The sequence below is a fragment of the Rhinatrema bivittatum genome, chromosome 5 (genome assembly GCF_901001135.1).
Source record: "Rhinatrema bivittatum chromosome 5, aRhiBiv1.1, whole genome shotgun sequence".
Lineage (NCBI taxonomy): Eukaryota > Metazoa > Chordata > Amphibia > Gymnophiona > Rhinatrematidae > Rhinatrema > Rhinatrema bivittatum.
The window spans coordinates 308886645-308907824 of NC_042619.1; the positions used below are offsets into that span (position 1 = coordinate 308886645).

At 46.5% G+C, this 21180-nt stretch overlaps 1 protein-coding gene across 6 annotated transcripts in view; it reads right to left on the minus strand.

The window, feature by feature from the left end:
- The window catches only part of KANSL3 (KAT8 regulatory NSL complex subunit 3), a 331289-nt gene that overhangs the window by 29225 nt on the left and 280884 nt on the right, over window positions 1–21180 (minus strand). The gene's annotated exons all lie outside the window — the stretch shown is intronic.

Below are 21180 nucleotides of genomic sequence, written 5' to 3' on the forward strand. Positions count from 1 at the left end.
CCAAGTTCGTCAACTATATCTTTATTTCTCCATACTTTTGTCAGGGTCACAGAAAACTGATCTTTGATCAAGTATCAAAATCTCTTCAGCTTTAGTATGTTCAGAATGCTGCTGGTTTCCTATCCTGTTCCAAAACAACGTACTGTATCACTTCATTTCTTAGGTAAGATCACAGATTCTCTGATCCTTTAACGGTTCAGTTCAAAACTGAACACTTTTCAAAAGCTTCCTGAAACATGCTCTATTCTCTTTCTACCCATATTCATCACCTTCCTCATTTCCTCTGCTCTTCTAATTCTGGTCCTCCATCTGTCACAAAACAAACTAGTCACAGTTGTTCACCATCTGTTACTACTATATAAAATTACTATTCTTATTTATTTGATATATCTATGTCATGAGTACATAAGCACTGCCAAACGGGATCACATCAAATATTCATCAAGTCCAACATCCTGTCTCCAACAATGAAAAGCAGCAAGTGCTTAGAAAAGGTTTATAATCAAAAGAGCATGAAAAGACTGCCTATTCACTGTCATATTCTTTCAGTAATCATTATTTATGGATGCACTAAATCCAGGGTGACATCTGACTGTTATGTTAAACAGCTATGGCTGACTTATAAACTTGTGTAATCCCATTTTGAACATGAATATGCATTTAGATTCATCCAAATGGATAAATGTGACAAATGAGTTGATTTTTGGTTCAGTTTGACAATACTGAATTGAATGTGTTCATTCAGTTTGATCCTATTAAAGTCTGTGGGAGAAGACACAGTGAAGCTGAAAAAAACAGGGCCAATTATATTTCAGCAGTTTCCACAAGCCTATCCCAGCTAGCAGCTGCATGGATCAACTTCATCAAATTTTTAAGGTAAAAGTGCAAATAAGAGCACTTGAACAGTCAGTGACCATTTTTTTCTATCATTCCTCTGTTGGATCTTAGAGAGAAGGCGGTGATTTTGAAGCTTCTTGCTTTAGAGTTCCAGAAAAGATTGGAAAAAAAAGCTTTATATTTACAAGACAAAGCACTGTGTCTTAGCTGTGGTCCTAGCCGCAGAATAAACAGTAATATCTCTGTCAGAAGATAACTGTATATAAGCAGTGTAAGACTGCACTTCCCTTCTATAGCAGGCAGGCAACGTGTGTCAGTGTCTGTAAGAAACATACAGAGCAAGTGATTTTCTCTTGCAGCTTGTGCAGAGTGGCCAGTAACTATGATGGGGCAGCTTGCTTTCTCTGTATAGGAGAGTAATTGACATTGTAATAATTCTTTGGTGAGTGACTCTTGCACTAATTTCTTAATGTACATTATCAGCCAGCAACAACAGCTCACTGTGCTCTGTTTGTAACAAAAGTAACTATCTGGTCCAAACTAAAATGTATCACTGATTGTAACACCTGCTAGTGATCTGTTTGAATAAATTCCATCATGTCACTGGCATTAAGAAGCAAACATGGCAATAGGAGATGAAGATAAAAAGCTATTCTTCCTCTAAAGAGACTGGAGGAAAACACAAGTAGCAATGACAACGATCAGAGGCATAGGATGAGGACCAGGAGTTGTCCTACCAAGTTCAGCAGGGTTTTGTTTTTTTTTGTTTGTTTTTTAAGAGGAAGAAAACCAATTAGAGATACAGAGTTGGCTGAGAAGCTGGAATATCCGCTGTCTGCTTCATCTCCATTGTTAGTATGGCTCGGAGCAGAAAAAGGTAGACTCGGTGTAGGGTGGCAGCATATTAGAGGAACATCAGCAAAAACCAGCACCACATTCTCTGTTCTAACTCTGACCAATCAGAGATCCTTGGAGAAATTACTAATTCAGAGGAATCATATCAGAATTTGAAGACAGAGTAAGGGGATATTTATTTATTTTGATTTATATTCTGCCTTTCAGCCACTTCAAAGCAGATTATATTTAAGTACTATAGGGATTTCTTTCTCTGAGCAGCAACAAAACCAAACAAACTTCCCAGGCAAGGCACAAAGAATTCAAAGAGCATGTACAAATGACCATTTATTTATTTATTTATTTGTTATATACCGACATTCGATCTCAATCGAGATATCACATCGGTTTACATTCAGGTACTGTAGGTATTTCTCTATCCCCAGAGGGCTTACAATCTAAGTTTTTGTACCTGAGGCAATGGAGGGTAAAGTGACTTGCCCAAGGTCACAAGGAGCGACAGCAGGACCTGAACCCTGGTCTCCTGGTTCGTAGTCCACTGCTCTAACCACTAGGCTATTCCTCCTCTGGGTGTTCCGGGCAGGACCATCCGCTATCCTGCCCGGAACACCCAGAAGTCCTGCCCACTGATGTCATCAACTGAGAGGGATTCTTGAAAACTGGAACCTGGGGCCTCCAGAGATCACAGCTGTGGACTCCAGAGGACTCAGAGAGCAATCCAGGCTTAGAACTCCAAAATCCTAGCTTCCAGAGGCCCCACACCTCTTGCAGTAAAAGAAAATCAGAAGCACGTGGCTTTGCTATACCTTATCTGTTTACTAGACTATCTGTTTTTTATTTGGTTTTATGTGTTTTGATTTTACATGGTAATTATGTTTGGTAGGAGTAATTTACTATATATTTTATACAGGAATTTAATTCAAAACAAGAGTTAATAAGGCGGGTAACTAGGTAGATGTAAGTAGATTAATTGTAGTGCTTTGAGGGTTATTGTCAGAAAAATATAAAATAAATCTATAGACAAAGTAATTTAGGTTAGTTTTACATTTCTGCTCCCTTAGAAATTTTAACTCAATAACAAACCAACAAAATTATGATGCAGAAAATAGTTTAGCAGCGAGAGAGAGGCTTTCCAGTCTTTTGCACTGAGTACTACACGTATGACTACCTTCCAGGTGGCGAGAGGTTGTATGTGTGCATTAGGTGCAAACATCTCCTAGCTCTCAGAGAATGAGTCCGATCTTTGGAAGCTAGAGTGGAAGACCTGGAAGATTCAAATGAGATACGGCTCGATACAGTAAGGCCGCTGTATAGGCGCTGTAACAGCGCCTATACAGTAACCTGGGTGCGCTGGTACCTGTCATTTCAAATGACATTTGAAATGACAGGCACCAGGAAGTGTAAAAAGTGTAAAAAACAAAAAACCTGTGTGTTATATAAAAAAATTAAAAAATTTTAAATACCTGTCGGAGGGCCGTGGGTCCAGGCGGCCGGTGGGCAGCCATCAGCGGCATCCGGTAGTCCCTTCTCCCAAAATCGCACGGGCGGGTCGGCAGCGGGGGGGGGGGGGGGGCGGCGGCGGGGGGGGGGGGCGGCAGCAGGATCCGGGAGCGGCGGGTAGGCAGCAGCGGGGTCCGGGGGGGCAGCGGCAGCAGGATCCAGGGGCGGCAGCGAGATCCGGGGAGCGAGTAGCGGCAGCGTGTTCGATCGGGCAGGCAGGTAGGTGGCAAAAAAAAGATGGCCGCCTGCACGGGAAAAGCGTGCAATTGGCCGCTGAAGACGTGACGTCACGACGTTTGGCGTCACGGGGTGTGACGTCACGTCTTCAGAGGCCAATTGCAGCTTTCCCCCGTGCAGGCGGCCATCTTTTTTCCCACCTACCTGCCCGATCGAACACGCTGCCGCTACTCGCCCCCCGGATCTCGCTGCCACTGCCGCCCCTGGATCCTGCTGCTGCTGCCCCCCGGACCCCGCTGCCACTGCCGCCCCTGGATCCTGCTGCTGCTGCCCCCCGGACCCCGCTGCTGCCTACCCGCTGCTCCCGGATCCTGCTGCCGCCCCCCCCCCCCCGCTGCCGACCCGCCCGTGTGATTTTGGCGCTCATCCAGGCAGGGGGAGCCAGGTCGTTCGCCGTCGGCTCCCTCTGCCTGGATGAATGCCTGTGTGAAATCGGGAGGAAGGGAGAAGGGACTACCGGATGCCGCTGATGGCTGCCCGCCGCCCACCGGCCGCCTGGACCCACGGCCCTCCGACAGGTATTTAAAATTGTTTTATTTTTTTATATAACACACAGGTTTTTTGTTTTTTACACTTTTTTTTTTTTTTTTTTTAATTTACTCTTTATTAATTTTTTTAAAGCATTACAAATAAGGATTCAATTCCTTACCATAAGGTATAGCATACATACCATTACTTACAAATAAAATAATAACATTTATCAGAACTTTCTCTTATGCTACTACCTTATTATTACCATGAAATCAGAGAGATCTAATTAAGTAATTAAGGAGCAATAACATCAATAACAGTTATTTATAATTACTAGGAAGTGGTCGAACTAATTTATATTACCTGAAACTAACAGAACTCAAGCTGTTATTTCTTTGGAGATCAGGAACTTTTCTAAGTTCTCCGGTTCAAAAAAAAACATAACGTTCATTCTCAAACGTCATAACACATTTACAAGGAAACTTGATCAGGATTTGTGCTCCAAGAGCACGCGCTCTAGAACATAAACTCAAAAATTTTTTCCTACGCATCTGCGTTGATCTAACTACATCTGGATACACCCATATTTTTTCTCCCAAATACAATTTCTCTCTATTCTTTAGGAAACTCCTCAGGACATTATCTCTTTCACTAGATGTTACAAATGAGACAAACAAAACACCTCTTGACTCTATCTGATCCTCTTGTGAGGTTTCTAAAAACCCCGATAGGTCTTCTATGGGTGACAGTGTCCCTACGTTGCCCCTAATAAGATTATTGTCTCTTATAGATATACCTTCCCCTTCTTGTCTTTTTAATGTATCAGATATGAAATATACTTTAGTAGTATTAGGGATACTTGTAGAGGGAAATGATAACACCTCTCTCATATATCTATTTAATTGTTCTTTAGGGGATATAAGTTTGCATTTAGGGAAATTTACCATTCTCAGATTTTTATATCTGAGATTGTTTTCCAGATTTTCTATCCTTTTTTCTGTTCTAGTATCTCCCTGAATCAGATTTGCCTGAACTTCTTTAATCTTAACTATCTGAGAGTCTAATTCTTGAACTTTGATAGAGTTAGATAAAACTACTGGATTTACTATAGAAGATTGTTCCTGGAAATTTTGGAAAGCTTGTGTTAAAGAAATAATTGTTTTCTCGAATACCGAAACAGCATTCCACAGTACGTCCAGAGTTACAATTTCAGGTTTCTGTAATAAGGTAATCTCGGGTATTTTAAACGGAGACTTATGAAAAATTTCCCCTGAATTCCCCTTGTCTGTTACAGATTCCCCTCCTGTGGTTCTTGGTGAAGTTTTCCCAAGACCACTAACTGTCCCGATATTAACTTCTTTCAAGGCGCTCAGAATGTCCTCGCCTTGAAGTTGACCAAATATAGAACCAGCTGAAGCTCCCTCGATCGCATTCCTCTCCTATGACATCTTTGGTCTCAGAGGGTCTGTAGTTTCAGCTGCACTATAATGGTCTGGGGGTGGGGGGGTTTCAGGAGCCCCCGGGCTCAAAGATGTCTCATCGAAGGGTTGCAGAGTATGCTCCTGTTCCTGCAACCCAGCCGACGCACCTGGGGCTACTGCGACCGCAGGGTAGAACTCCTTAATCTTGGTTTGTACTGGGGAAGGTTGAAGTGGGGTCGAGGTTCCCTCCCTCACCTTCCCTTTTCTTTTCGTATGTGGCATAGTTGGAAGGAAATAAATTTAAGTTCAAGAAAAAAGGAGTTCTGCTTACCGACTTCTTCCTAATGGTACAATTGGATCTCTCTGTGGGAGCTGAATAGTATGAGAGGGAAGAAAGAAGAAAAATCTTCAATTAGGCAATTTCTTCTCCAGCACTAGGATAGATTCCCCAGCCAAAGCCGCGCGCCCCTTCGGCGCGCGCGGCTTAGGCAGCGCGCCGGCGTCAGCTGCGCGCCGCTGTACGCCGAGTTTTAAGGGCAGGGTCCCGGTTCCTCCAGGAAGTGACGTCACGCCTCGCCACGCCCCCTTCCCTGCCGGGACTCACAGTCTGGTTGTATTTGACTTGTTAGCGGCGGGAAAAGCCTCCTTGGCCAGGTCAGTCCTTCGCCTCCTCTCTCAGACGGATCAGCACCGTCTCTCACCACTGCACGCCGAGTTTTAAGGGCAGGGTCCCGGTTCCTCCAGGAAGTGACGTCACGCCTCGCCACGCCCCCTTCCCTGCCGGGACTCACAGTCTGGTTGTATTTGACTTGTTAGCGGCGGGAAAAGCCTCCTTGGCCAGGTCAGTCCTTCGCCTCCTCTCTCAGACAGATCAGCACCGTCTCTCACCGCTGCACGCCGAGTTTTAAGGGCAGGGTCCCGGTTCCTCCAGGAAGTGACGTCACGCCTCGCCACGCCCCCTTCCCTGCCGGGACTCACAGTCTGGTTGTATTTGACTTGTTAGCGGCGGGAAAAGCCTCCTTGGCCAGGTCAGTCCTTCGCCTCCTCTCTCAGACGGATCAGCACCGTCTCTCACCGCTGCACGCCGAGTTTTAAGGGCAGGGTCCCGGTTCCTCCAGGAAGTGACGTCACGCCTCGCCACGCCCCCTTCCCTGCCGGGACTCACAGTCTGGTTGTATTTGACTTGTTAGCGGCGGGAAAAGCCTCCTTGGCCAGGTCAGTCCTTCGCCTCCTCTCTCAGACGGATCAGCACCCTGTTTTTTACACTTTTTACACTTACCGTAGCAGGCCCGAGCCTTGCTACTTTTTCGTTTGTTTTTTTTTTTTGCTTCGGGAGGAGGGGACCGGACGGGGCTGCAGGAGACCGGACGGGACCAGGGCGGGTAAGCAATGTTTTTACACTACACTACACTAACTCCTACTAGGGGGAGGCGGTAAACTAGCAGGTTAAGGCCGCGGCAGAACAGCGGGTTACGGAGGAGATAATATCAGCGCCCGTTACAGTATCGCAGGGGAATAGCTAATTCCTTCATTATACAGCTTTTTCGTTCATTTACATGCTGGGTGCGGAAAGGGTTTAGGAAAGGGTTTAGGAAGCGCTAAGGACGCGTGAAACTGGAGACTGTATCGCTGGATGGCCTTACTCGTCTGTATTGTGCGCTCCCAGCACGTTACAGACGGGGAATCTTTAACTGTATCGACCTGATAGAGAGGTATATAAAGGAAACCTTCAGTGACATAGCAGAGAAGTCCCACCTCCAATCTGGTAGCCCCTGTGCTGCCTTGGAGGAGAAAGGTCACCTAGAAAGAGTATCACTTTGATGAGAAAGGAAGCAATCCTGTAGCTACCCTGCCCTCAAGGTGATGTAGCATCCTCTTGCACAAAGAATAGGTGTCCAGGAGCATGTGCATAGGAAGGACAGGTTAGGACGGCAGTTAGTGTTAGTAATTTGATTACTAGGAAGGTTAATAGTTGGGTGGCTCGTAGATGTGAGGATCTCTTGGCAACTTGCCTGCCTGGTGCAAAGGTAGAGGACCTCACGCATCACAAAGATAGGATTTTAGATAATGCCAGGGGAGGAGCCGGCTGACTTGGTACATGTGATTACCAATGACATAGTAATGTGGAGAAGGGAGTTTCTGGAAGTCAAATTAAGGATTTTAGGTAGAAAGTTGAAATCCAGAACCTCCAGGGTAGCTTTCTCAGAAATGCTCCCCGTTCTACATGCAGGACCCTAGAGGCAGACAGAGCTCCAGAGTCTCTATGCATGGATGAGACGTTGGTGCAGGGAAAAGAGTTTTATATTTGTTAGGACCTGGCTTCATTTTGGGGAACGGAGGGCCCTTTCAAAAAAAAATGGGCTCCACCTTAATCAGAGTGGAACAGGCTGCTGGCACTAACCTTAAAAATGAGATAGAACAGCTTTTAAACTAGATGGAGAAAGCAGACAGATACTCAGAAGCATAAGGTTCAGAATGATGTACCTTTGAAGTATACTTAGAGAACAGGAAAAATAGGGCATCCCAGTAGAGAGAATGCAACAAATACCAACATGGATAAGGTGGCTTTAAATGAAGTGCAGAAAGATTCCAAATTACCCCTGACAACTGATGAGCAGGTTGTTAATACAAACAGAAAACATACTTGAAATGTCTGTATACAAATGCTAAAAGTCTAAAAAATAAGATGGGAGAGTTAGGGTAACACTGGATGAAGAGAGAGATAATACTGGAATCTCAGAGATCTCATGGAAGAAGGATAATCAATGGGACACTGTGATACCAGGGTACAAATTATTCTGAAATAATAGGATGGATCAAATTGGTGGAGGGGTAGCAATATATATTAGAGAGCATTGAGTCAAACAGGCTAAAAGTTCTGTAGGAAACAAAATGTAATGTTGAATCTTTATGGATAAAAATTCCAGGTGAAAAGGGGAATAAAACAGTAGTGGGGTTGTCTTAATGTCCACCTGGCCAGAATGAACAGACAATGAAATGCTTAAAGAAATTAAGGTAGCTAACAAAATCAGCAGCACAGTAATAATGGGTGATTTCAATTACCCCAGTACTGACTGGATGAATGTTACAACAGGACATTCTAGAGAGGTAAAGTTCCTAGATGAAATAAAAGACTGCTTCGTGGAGCAGTTGGTACAAGGCAAAAGAGATGATAAAAGTTTTTGAACAGAGAGGTTATCCTACATACATCTTAAAGAGAGCTTATGAATGAGCACGTTGGGTTAATAGAGAGCTATTATTGAAACTATGTCCTTTATGAGGCAATGTTGCACTAAAGGTGCTTCCAGACGGCTCCTCAAAATGGCACTGCGATGTTCAGGCTGACTCATACTACAACAGGCCAATAGCAGACAGCTCGTGCAGCAGGCACAATAATTGGGGTGCTATTGGCAATGATGAGGCAGCCTGAAATCACAGCAGGTGGTTGTGGAAGGAGTTGGGGATTATACTGGAAGAAAGCTTTTCAAGACAGGATGGCCAAAGGCAGAGTCTTGACAGACTTCCGTATCTAAGCAGTAGAGGGCTGCGAATGTGTGAAGAGAACTCCATGTCGCAGCCTAGCAGATGTTGGCAATTGGTACTGAACGACAGTGTGTTACCGATGTTGCCATGGCCCTTACAGAATGTGCCTGCACTCACCCCTGGAGAGGAAGGGCTGCTTCCTCATAGCAGAATTCGATACAGTCTGCTAGCCAGTTGGAGAGAGTTTGTTTGCCCACTGGAATTTGCAGCTTGTCTTTGTCAAGGAAGGAAAGAGTTGTGTGGATTTCTTATGGAGTGCAGTGTGGTTTGGGCAGGATGCAAGTGCACGCATACTGTCCAAGGTATGCAAAACCTCCCGCCCTGGTGAGAGAGGGCCTTGGGAAAAAGTGGGCAGACTATAGACTGAGTAAGATGGGAAGCTGTGTCCACCTTAAGAAGAAATTTAGGGTGAGGACAGAGGACCACTCGGTCACGGAGGAACCTAGTGTCGGTTGAGTATGCAAGAAGGGCTTGTAGCTCACTGACCCTTTTAGCAGAAGTGATGGCTACGAGGAAAATAATTTTCCATGTTAGAATTTTAAAGTTATAGGAATGCAGAGGCTCGAACAGGGAACGTATGAGCCTTGTAACCACTACATTTGGGCCCCAGTCTGTAACCGCTGATCGTAGAGGAGGCTTAAGTTGTAGAAAACCCATGATAAGCCGACTTATAAGGGGTTGAGCCGTTAACCGAGCATCCCCTACTCCTTGGTGGTATGCTGAGATGGAACTGAAGTGTACCCATGCGGAGGATGTCTGGGGACCAGAATCCAAAAGGTATCCTAGATAGCCTAATAGAGATGGAGTGGTGCAGAAAAAGGGGTCAATACCTTTTTGTGCACACCATTTGGTAAAACTTGCCCATTTCAAATGGTAAGAGTTACGAGTGGAAGGTTGTTGTGACTCTACAAGTACCTGAGTATATTAGTAAGTCCGTGTTATAAGACTGACCTGTGGGCAGGCAAAACGGTTATTGGAGTGATAGGTCGAGAAGTATGGGGAAGCATACTTGTCGAGGGCAGGACGTGGTTATAAGAATCATTGAAAATCTGTCCTGTTGTAGCATCACAAGAGTTTTGGCTAGGAGCGGTACCAGAAGAGACGCATATAGGAGGCCTTTGTTGCAGGGGCGAACAAAGACGTCCATGGTAATGCATTTCGATGCATGTGTAGGGAGTAGAATCTGTCCACTCTGTGATTCTATTCAGACGCAAGAGGTCGATGGTTGGTTGAATTCAGCGCTATAAGATTTTGCTCGCTACACATGGATTCAGAGACCACTCGTGAGGATGGATGCATCGATTGAGATTGTCTGGTATGTCTGTTAGATAAGTGGCCCGGAGATGCATGGAGTGTGCAAGGGTCCAGGTCCAGAACTGCGCGACTTCCTGGCAGAGCAGATAAGAGCCTGAGTCACTGTGTGTTCGAGTACCACATTGCCACTATGTTGTCTGTCTGTATTCACAAATTTTTTGTGAGAGGCAGTGTTTGAAGGCATAAAAGGCTCGAAGCTCCAGGAAGTTGATCTGAGACTTTCCATGGAGTGGAGTAGACATATTTTGGGTTTGAAGGGTGTTGATACGAGCTCTTCAACCCAAGATGGATGTGACCGTGGCCAAGATCATCTGAGGACTTGGTACTGGATTGGTAATATGGATCAGGCAAGAAAGCGGTTGAACGGCTTAGAGCCATTGAAATATGAAAATCCACTGAGTTTTCCTCATGGCTAGTCTGGCCATAGGAGTGACGTGGATAGTAGAAACCATGTGCCCCAACAATGAAAGAATTGATGGGCTGAGGCTATGTTACATGCGCGCAGAGATGTGGAGAATTTGATAGGATGTCTGTGCGGTTGTTGGGCAGGAAGTCCGTTGCGATTGTAGTGCCCAGAACTGCTCCATATGGGATTTATGGTATTTGATCAGAAATCCCAACCAAATATAGAAGATTTATAGTGAGTCTTGGAGAATTTAGAGCTTCTTGCTTGCATTGATTCCTATTAGGCAGTCGTCTAGGTAAGGAAAGGTGTGAATGCTGTTTTGCTCTGTAGATAAGCGGCAGTCACTGCTAGGCATTTGGTGAAATACACAAGTTGTCGAAACTAGTGCGACCGGCAGAACTTGGTATTGAACATGTTGTTGACTCACTATGAAGCGCATAGAAAGACCAGAGGATAGAGGCAACCCACTTATTGTAAAGTAAGGGAAGCATGGTGGCGAGAGACATCATTCTGAACTTTTCCTTCCGAAGAAATTTGATGAGATTTCTGAGGTCCAGGATGGGTGGAGATCGCCTGCTTTCTGTTGAAAGAAGGAAATAGTGGGATTAAAATCCTCCACCTTGTTGCATCTGGGGAACGGTATCCCGAGCCCTGGTGCTCAGTGGGATGGCCGCCCTGTTGTCTGGCAAGGTGGAAAATCCAGGAGCCTGCCCACTGGTGGAGCTGGTGTGATCTGGATATCAGTTGGTCTCACGCAGGAGCATGAGCAGTAAAAGGTCCTTTTAGCATCTCTCTGCTGTGCAAGAAATGTAGAGAGCTGTCGCAGTGTCTCGCAATTGAGGTACTGTCTGCTGGACCTTGTGCTTGACAGATCGGCTAGGTCATCTTGGACTTTGCCTGTAAATCAGGGGCCGGAAGCCAGGTTACTATCTAGTACGGAGTGCTGTTGCTGGCAACGGGAGGACGTCTCGAAGCAATCCCATGTGCTGGCAGAGAGGTTCTCTTGGTGTTGTGTCAAACATAGCTGGGTAAATAGCAATATGTGACACCAATGTGGTTCTTGGAAGATGTTACGACCTAGAACCTTCCGAATACATTTGATCCATTTTAGTGACCAGGTCTCGTGGGATCAGTGCCGAAGCGGGATTAGAGTGCCCATCGCCCTTCGTGGTGGAGTCTCAGAAGGACGAGTCGGTGGCGATGATATAGGCTATTGGTATGTGTTGCAACGAGGCGGTGGCACAACGGTGCAAACATCGATGGCTCCTGTGGTAGCAGATTCTGGAAGGCATCGAGGACAGCCTGAGGAATGTAAATGTCCAGGTCCTCCCTGTAAGCTGGTATGGGTAGCGCAGCTACAGGGGGAGACAGGTTAGGCCTTACTGGCACTTCCACATTACTTTGTGGTGGCTCAGTACCTGGCACCGGTGTTGGTGGGGTATACCTCGGTGCCTCGGGTGCAGAGGCGCATGGAGACTCGTGTGGCCCGCTTCTCAACTGGCTCAATGGACATTGATGCAGGTGCGGTATGAGTGCCGGCACCGAACGTGGAATCACATTGGTGCTGGCGACGATGTTTCCCTCAGAGCTCAGCCTGTTCATTCTCCAGCACTGAGGAACTGCAACTGATGTCCAGAATGGCATCGGTTGTTTACTGTGGAAGTAGCGATGTTTCCCTCGGTGCTTGGCCCAGTCATTCTCCAGCACTGAGGAAGATGCCACTGATGTCATGGATGGCGTCGGTGGCAGATGGTCACAGTGCCTGTGACTATGATTCCCACAGTGCTCGCCCGGTCATTCTCCAGCGCCGAGGAAGATGCCCTCGCTATCTTGAATGGCATTGGTGACAGACTGTCACCGTGCCTCCATTGCTCCTGGCATTGTTTACCGCCCAAAGATTACACGGGGCTCTGGTTTAGAACCCGAAGTATGGAGCGTTTTCTTTAGTCGAGGGCATTGATTGAGGTATAGATGCTTCTGTAGTATTGACGGTATCGATGGCGGCATTGAAGGCGGCATCGATGTGGCATTGATGGAATCGACATGGGCATCGACGGGGACACAAACGGAATAGACGGGGGCATCGAAGGAATCGATGAAGGCATCGACGGCACAGACGAGGACATCGAGGGAATCGATGGAGGCACCGATGGCATCGACGACGGCCCTGGAGGCAATGGGAACCATGGACGTCCCTATCCCTCTAGCCCCGATGAACCCAGTGGAAGACTGCAGGAAGGACACTCGCAGGCATCGGGGGCAGACAGAGGGTGATAGACATAGGGAAAAAGAAGACTGCAGTTTGGTTGGTAATCCAGGGAAACCGATAGGTGAGAGGAACAGACTGAAAATTAGGGCATAGTACTCATTGAGCGTCGATGAAATGTACGCGAAGGGAGACCCGTGGAGGGAAAAATTATTTGTGAAGTACAACTTCAAGTGTTTCCGTGAAGAAATGTTGTGAGAAAATCTCACAGAGCTCCTAAATGCGAGGCAAACTGCATCACGGAAAAAAAAGAGACTGAAAGGAGACCCCTGTGGACACAGGGATCATGGCAAGCTGGGCATGCTCAGTGTGCCAGTGAAAGCTTTCTAGAAACTTTGACAGAAAAGTTTTCCGTGATAGGGCTTTGTCCAGTGACGTCACCCATATGTAAGGACTACCATCCTGCTTTGTCCTGGGAGAAAAGTGACTAGAGGAGTGCCCCAGGGATCTGTTCTGGGACCACTGCTTTTTAACATATTTATAAATTACCTGTAAATGGGAACAAGCGAGGTGATTAAATTTGCCAATGACACAAAATTATTCAAAGTTGTTAAATCACAAGAGAATTGTGAGAAATTGCAAGAGGACCTTGCAAAACTGGGAGAGTGGACATACAAATGGCAAATGAAATTAAATGTGGAAAAGTGCAAAGTGATGCACTTACAAAGAGTAACCCAAACTATGGCTATGTAATGCAAGGTTCCACATTAGGAGTCACCACTCAGGAAAAGGATCTAGGTAACATCATTGAAAATACTTTGAAATCTTCTGCTCTGTGTACAGTAGCATCCAAGAAAGCAAACAGAATGCTAGGGATTATTAGGAAAGAAACAGGAGAATAAAACAGAGAATATCATAATTCCTCTGTATTGCTACTTGGTACAAATTGATCTTGAGTATTGTGTGCAGTACTGGTCACCACATATCAAAAAAGATATAGCAGAATTAGAAAGGGTACCGAGAAGAGCAAACAAAATGATAAAGGGACTGGAACAATTCCCCTATGAAAAAAGGCTAGAGGTTAGGACTCTTCAGTTTGGAGAAGATACCGCCTGAGGAGAGATATAGCAAAATTGCTTACCTTGTAATAGGTGTTATCCCAGGACAGCAGGATGTAGTCCTCACATATGGGTGACGTCACCGAACGGAGCCCAGGCGGGAAAACTTTCTGTCAAAGTTTCTAGAAACTTTTGACTGGCCCCATGAGGCCACTGAGCATGCCCAGCATGCTATGATATTCTCTGCCATAGGTGTCTCTCTTCAGTCTAGTATGTAGCAAAAGCATTAGCAAAAAAGAATAATAAAATAGAAGGCCCAACTCCGCGGGGTGGAGGGTGGGTTCTGTGAGGACTACATCCTGCTGTCCTGGGATAACACCTATTACAAGGTAAGCAATTTTGCTTTATCCCAGGACAAGCAGGATGCTAGTCCTCACATATGGGTGAATAGCGAGCTAGAGGCTGAGTCATTGTGTAATGCAATGTTTTTGTTGAATGAGTCAGCCGAAGATCACAGCAGTTTGGTTGTAGTAGGAGTTGGGTTTAAGCTGGAAACAAGTTTTTTAAGACAGATTGTCCATAGGCTGAATCTTGTCTTCCTTGCTTGTCCAAACAGTAATGAGCTGCAAAGGTGTGAAGAGAACTCCATGTTGCTGCTTTACATATGTCAAGTATTGGCACTGAACGATAGTGTGCAACTGAAGTTGACATTGCCCTTACTGCATGTGCTTTTACTCGCCCTTGGAGAGGAAGGCCTGCTTTCTCATAGCAAAACTGTAGGGAATCTGCTAACCAGTTGGATAGAGTATGTTTACCCACTGCTTTACCTGGTTTGTTTGGGTCATAGGAAACAAAGAGTTGATTGGATTTCCTGTGAACTGCAGTGCGGTTTAAGTAGAAAGACAGAGTACGCTTGCAATCTAAGGTGTGTAAGGCCCTTTCTCCTTGGTGAGAGTGAGGCCTTGGAAAGAAAGTGGGTAAAACTATAGATTGGTTTAAGTGGAATTCCGTAACTACCTTAGGGAGGAATTTAGGATGAGTACGGAGAACCACTCTGTCATGTAAGAACTTAGTGTATGGTTCATATGTGACAAGTGCTTGTAACTCACTAACCCTTCTAGCTGATGTAATGGCTATGAGGAAGATAGTTTTCCATGTAAGAAATTTCAGGTCACTAGAATCAATGGGTTCAAAGGGAGAACGCATGAGTCTAGATAGAACCAAATTTAGATCCCATTGAGTGACTGGGTGTCTAATTGGTGGTTTAAGAAGAATTAAACCTCTCATAATAATTTTTACGAGAGGTTGTGTAGAAATAGGTGCATCTGATACCTGATTATGGTAAGCTGAAATTGCACTTAAATGTACTCTTACAGATGAAGTCTGTAGACCAGATTCTGAAAGATGGTACAAGTAGTCTAATAAAGACTTTGTAGGGCAAGTGAAAGGATTGATGTCTTTTTGCTTGCACCACAAAGTGTATCTCTTCCATTTGGAAGCGTAGTTCTTCCTTGTGGAAGGTTTACGTGAAGCTATTAGAACTTGGGAAATGTTAGATGAAAGATTAAGTGGCTGTAAAATCAAGCTTTCAACATCCAAGCTGTCAGTGATAGGGACTGAAGGTTGGGATGTCGCAACCGACCCTGATCCTGAGTGATGAGATTGGGAGTTACTCCCAGGCGAATGGGATCCCTGACTGAGAGGTCTAGAAGTGTGGGAAACCATACTTGTCGAGGCCAATAAGGGGCTATAAGTATCATGGTCCCTTTGTCCTGTTGTAGCTTCACTAGAGTTTTGGTTATGAGTGGTATCGGAGGATACGCATATAACAGGCCTGAGTTCCAAGGGCGAGCAAAGGCGTCCTTGGATGGCCTGTTGTTCAGGTTGTATAGGTAACAGTAGTGGTCCACTTTGTGATTCAGATGCGATGCAAAGAGGTCTACTGTTGGCTGTCCCCAACGTTGAAATATCCTGGTCACTACTGTGGGATCTAGTGACCATTCGTGTGGTTGGAATTGATGACTGAGTCTGTCCGCCACTACATTGTGAATGCCTGCTAGGTAAGTGGCCTTGAGAAACATGGAGTTGTTCAAGGCCCAACTCCATATCTGAGCTGCCTCCTGACAAAGGAGGTACGAGCCTGTCCCTCCCTGTTTGTTGATGTACCACATGGCTACTGTGTTGTCTGTTTGGATCAGCACAGTCTTGTTTGTAAGGCAGTCCTTGAAGGCATGCAGAGCATAACGTATAGCTCGAAGTTCCAGGAAATTGATTTGAAATGTTGCTTCGAGCTTTGTCCATGTTCCTTGTGTTTGGAGATTGCCTATGTGAGCTCTCCAACCCAAGGTGGATGCATCTGTAGTCAGAGTTATTTGTGGGACTGGTTGTTGAAAGGGTAGGCCCTTGCACAAATTGTCCTTGTTCACCCACCACAGTAGAGAAGAACGTAGTTGGTGGGTTACTTGAATTGGAGAATAAAGTGGTTGAATGGCTTGGATCCATTGTGATCTTAAAGTCCATTGAGTTACTCTCATGGCCAGTCTTGCCATAGGAGTGACATGAACTGTAGAGGCCATGTGGCCCAGTAGAGTTAGGAACTGATGAGCTGTTGCTTGTTTCTTGGAGTGAATCGAGTTTGCCAGTAGAGACAGTGTGTTTGCTCGATCTTCTGGTAGAAATGCCTTTGAGAGGTTGGTGTTCAAATCTGCTCCTATGAATTGTAGGAGATGGTTTGGAGTTAGATGTGATTTTGGATAATTGATGAGAAATCCCATGGAGTGCAGTAGAGCAATAGTTTTGTTGAGAGACTGTATATGGGAAAACATGCACACCTTCTTTGTGTAGGTGTGCTGTTATTACTGCCAGACATTTGGTGAACACTCTGGGAGCAGAAGCTAGTCCGAATGGTAGCACTCTGTATTGGAAATGTTGAAGGCCCACCTTGAAGCGCAGATACTTGCGATGAGGAGGGTATATGGGAATATGGGCGTAAGCATCTTGAAGATCCAGAGAACAGAGCCAATCTCCTGCTTGAAGAAGTGGGAGCATTGTGCCTAGAGAAACCATCCTGAACCTTTCTTTCTTTAGAAATTTGTTGAGATTTCTGAGGTCTAGGATGGGACGTAGGCCTCCAGTTTTCTTTGGAATGAGGAAATATCTGGAGTAGAATCCTCTGCCCTGCTGAGACCTGGGCACTGGTTGGATGGCCCTGGCTGTCAGGAAGGTGGATAATTCTATTTGTAATTGAATTATTTGGGAATTTTGTTGTGGGTAGGAAGTTGGTGGGAATTCTGGAGGAATTGAGAGAAAATTTAGTTTGTAACCGTGAGCTACAATGGAAAGTACCCATTGGTCTGTTGTTATGTTTCCCCAATTTGTGTGGAAATAGGAAATCCTTCCTCCCACTGGTATGTGTTGTTTGGGGTTTTGGAGGGTGGGTCTGATCTCTGGATTTGTGTTCAAAAACCCGTAGCTGGACCAGTCTGTGGAGGAGGCTGGGTACGGGCTGTTCTTGGTTGTCTGGCCTGAGAGCGCTGGGTAGGCCTAGAAGGTCTAGTCCTGGTAGGCTGATTATAGTACCTTCTTGGTCTGTAATATGGACGTCTGGGTTCCCTATGTGGAAAACGTCTAGGGGCCTGGGTTGTTGGTTCTTGAGGTAGTTGTGATAGCTGTCTTAAGGTCTCTGTATGATCCTTAAGTTGTTGGACAGCATCCTGTACTTTTTCTCCAAACAAATTATCTCCACGGCATGGCAGATCTACCAGCTTGTCTTGTACTTCAGGCCTGAGATCTGATGCCTTCAACCAGGCCCATCTTCGTGCTGTAATGCCAGCTGCTGCTGTTCTTGAGGCTGTGTCAAAATTGTCATAAGCAGCCCTTACCTCATGTTTCCCAGCCTCTAGGCCTTTGGCAATGATGGATTGTGCAGATTCTTGGAATTGTTCCGGGAGAGAATTTGTGAAGTGCTCCATTTGCTTCCAGAGATCCCTTTGATACTGTGTCATATACAGTTGATAGGCAGAGATTCTAGAAGGTAAAAGTGCACTTTGGTACACTTTTCTGCCCAAAGAGTCCAGAAAGCGATGATCCTTTCCTGGGGGAGCTGAGGACTGTGGACGTACCCTTTTTGATTTTTTCTGGGCAGATTCTACTACCACAGATTGATGTGGTAACTGTGTCTTTTGAAAGCCTGGTGCCTGCTGCACTAGGTAAGTAGTGTCTACACGTTTGTTCACTGCTGGAACCGTGCAAGGGTGTTCCCACACTCGTTGTTGTAGGTCCAACAGGACTTCGTGGATGGGAATAGCCAAAACTTGCTTTGGTGGGTCCACAAACTGTAGCACCTCCAGGGTGTGTTGTCTCGAATCCTCTTCTGATGAGAGCTTAAATGGTATTGTATCAGCCATCTCTTGGACAAAACTTGAAAAGGATAAGTCCTCAGGTGGTGATCTTTTCCTTACTTCAGGAGGTGATGGTTCGGACATGAACTCCTCAGAAGAAGCATTTGACCCTTGGTCATCCCAAGAATCTTCTTCATCTGGTTCTTGATAGGGAGTTCTTGGGATTTTCCTTGTAGAAATACCTGATGGTCCAGGTAAAGGGTCATCGATAGAAATTGTGGGAGGATTGACCTCAATGACTTTCTGAGGAGCTGTGTCGACAACTTTTTGATATTTTTTCAAAAGTCGTTGAAAGAGTGCCAATTCCTGAGTGTCACTATTCTCTTGCTCTGTTATTGTCGAGGGAAGGATAGGTGTCCTTGATGTAGTTGTCGAGGGTAGTGCTCTTGGTGTCAATTCTGTCGATGGTGGTAACATCGAAGGCAACGGTATAGATGAAATAGCCGGAATTTGAGCATATATCGACGTCGATGACGTAATGATCTTTGGTGTCGACGTCGAGTCTCTGTGTACCGTCGGAGTCAAGAATGACCCCGGCATCGGTGTGCCCACCGGCATCGGCAAATTTGCCGGCATCGATGTGGAAATCATCGGCATCGACAGTGAAGTCGGCATCGTAAGATGTTCCTTCAAAGCCTGTGAAATCGCTTGTCGGATTAAATCGGATAATTCCGGCCGCACAATCGTTGGAAGCAGAGCGGTTGTGGGCGGTGGCGCAGGCTGAAGCACCAGTTCTTGAGATGTACCTTGCGTTGGATCTGGTGCCGGCAATGGAGTCGAGGTAGGCCGAGGCGTTGAAGACTCCGACGTTTCCTGAAATCTAGGCCGCTTCGTTGTCGAGGGCTCCTGGGAAGCGGGGTCGGACAACGAGGGGCTTCTATGTCTGTGTCGATGTTTCGACTTCGATGTTTCAGACGACTTTGTCGACGAAGACGAGGAAGGGGAGGAATGATCCCCCGACGGTCCCGGGCGAGGTTTTTTAAGTATTACTCGCTTAGTCGCTCCAGCCGGAGACGACCTCGACGACTGCGACGGAGAAGTATAAGTTGCAGGCTGAATAAATGTTCCATTTTCTCGAGCCTGGTTTTCCTCGATTTCGGTGTCATTTCCGCACATTGCGGACAATTCTGTACATCATGTTTGTCACCCAGACACATCACACATTCGGTGTGTGGGTCTGTAAGTGACATTTTTCTGGTACAAACAGGACATTTTTAAAATCCTGTTGACATCTTTATATCGAACGACGGCCGTCGATTCGACTGAGGTAATTTTTCTACTCTCCGAAAAAGAAAATCTAAGACTGGGTTACTTACCGGCCGGTAAGGAGAGACCCCAAGAGATTTTTTGTGAGAGAGAATATCACTTTTAGACTAAAATAGTCAAGAGAAGGTTGAGAATACTCAACGGCTCCGGATCCGCGATGCTAACTGCAGCGCGGAAAAAACGAAGACTGAAGAGAGACTCCTGTGGCAGAGAATATCATAGCATGCTGGGCATGCTCAGTGGCCTCATGGGGCCAGTCAAAAGTTTCTAGAAACTTTGACAGAAAGTTTTCCCGCCTGGGCTCCGTTCAGTGACGTCACCCATATGTGAGGACTAGCATCCTGCTTGTCCTGGGATAAGATACAGGTCTGTAAAATGATGAGTGGAATGGAACAAGAAAATGTTAATTAGTTGTTTACACTTTAAAAAAGTACAAAGACTAGGGGACATACAATTAAGTTACACACAGATCGATACTCTAAGACCGCGGTAGAAAGAGTGCGGCATTGCCAGGCGCACCCTTCCTCCCCGCACGCACAGTTCTCTTCACTTAGCGCTCGATACTCTCTTCTAATTGCATGCAAATGCATGCCGCGGCTGCGAAGCCTTAGGCAAGCGTTAGGCCCGCGCAACCCATTTTACTGTATAGAGCGCCTATACAGTATCCTGGGTTCGCGAGCCTAACGCTTCACGGTCGCGCTGGTATCTGTTATTTCAAATGTCATTTCAAATGACATTTGAAATGACAGGTACCAGATGTTCCCCCCGATGCTCAGCAAACTTTCCCCCAGCCCCCGCTTACCTGCCCTGGCCCCGTCCGGTCTCCGGTGCAGCCCCAGTCCTGTCCCCTCCCCCCGAAGCAAAAAAACCCGAAAAAGTAGCAAGGCTCGGGCCTCCTACGGTAGTCCCTTCTCCTCTCCTCCCGATTTCGGCGCTCAAGGCGGCCGGGTGGGCGTGCATTCATCCAGGCAGAGGGAGCTCCCTCTGCCTGGATGAATGCACGGCCCGCGCCGGCAGTGAATGAATGCCCATGCGATTTCGGCGCTCAAGGCAGTCACATGTGACTGCCTTGAGCGCCGGGCATTCATTCACGGGCATTCATTCCCTGCCGGCGGGGGCCTGGATGAATGCACGGCCCCCACTGGCAGTGAATGAATGCCCGTGCGATTTCGGCGCTCAAGGCAGTCACATGCCGTGACGTTGTGACGTCACGGCATGTGACTGCCTTGAGCGCCGAAATTGCACGCCGAAATCGCACGGGCATTCATTCACTGCCGGCGGGGGCCGTGCATTCATCCAGGCAGAGGGAGCCGGAGGCCGTTTTTGCCGCCGGCTCCCTCTGCCTGGATGAATGCACGCCCAACCGGCCGCCTTGAGCGCCGAAATCGGGAGGAAGGGAGAAGGGACTACCGTAGCAGGCCCGAGCCTTGCTACTTTTTCGGGTTTTTTTTTTTTTTTTTGCTTCGGGAGGAGGGGACAGGACTGGGGCTGCACCGGAGACCGGACGGGGCCTTGAGCGCCGAAATTGGGAGGAGAGGAGAAGGGAGAAGGGACTACCGTAGCAGACCCGAGCCTTGCTACTTTTTCGGTTTTTGGGTTTTTTTTTGCTTCGGGAGGAGGGGACAGGACTGGGGCTGCACCGGAGACCGGACGGGGCCAGGGCAGG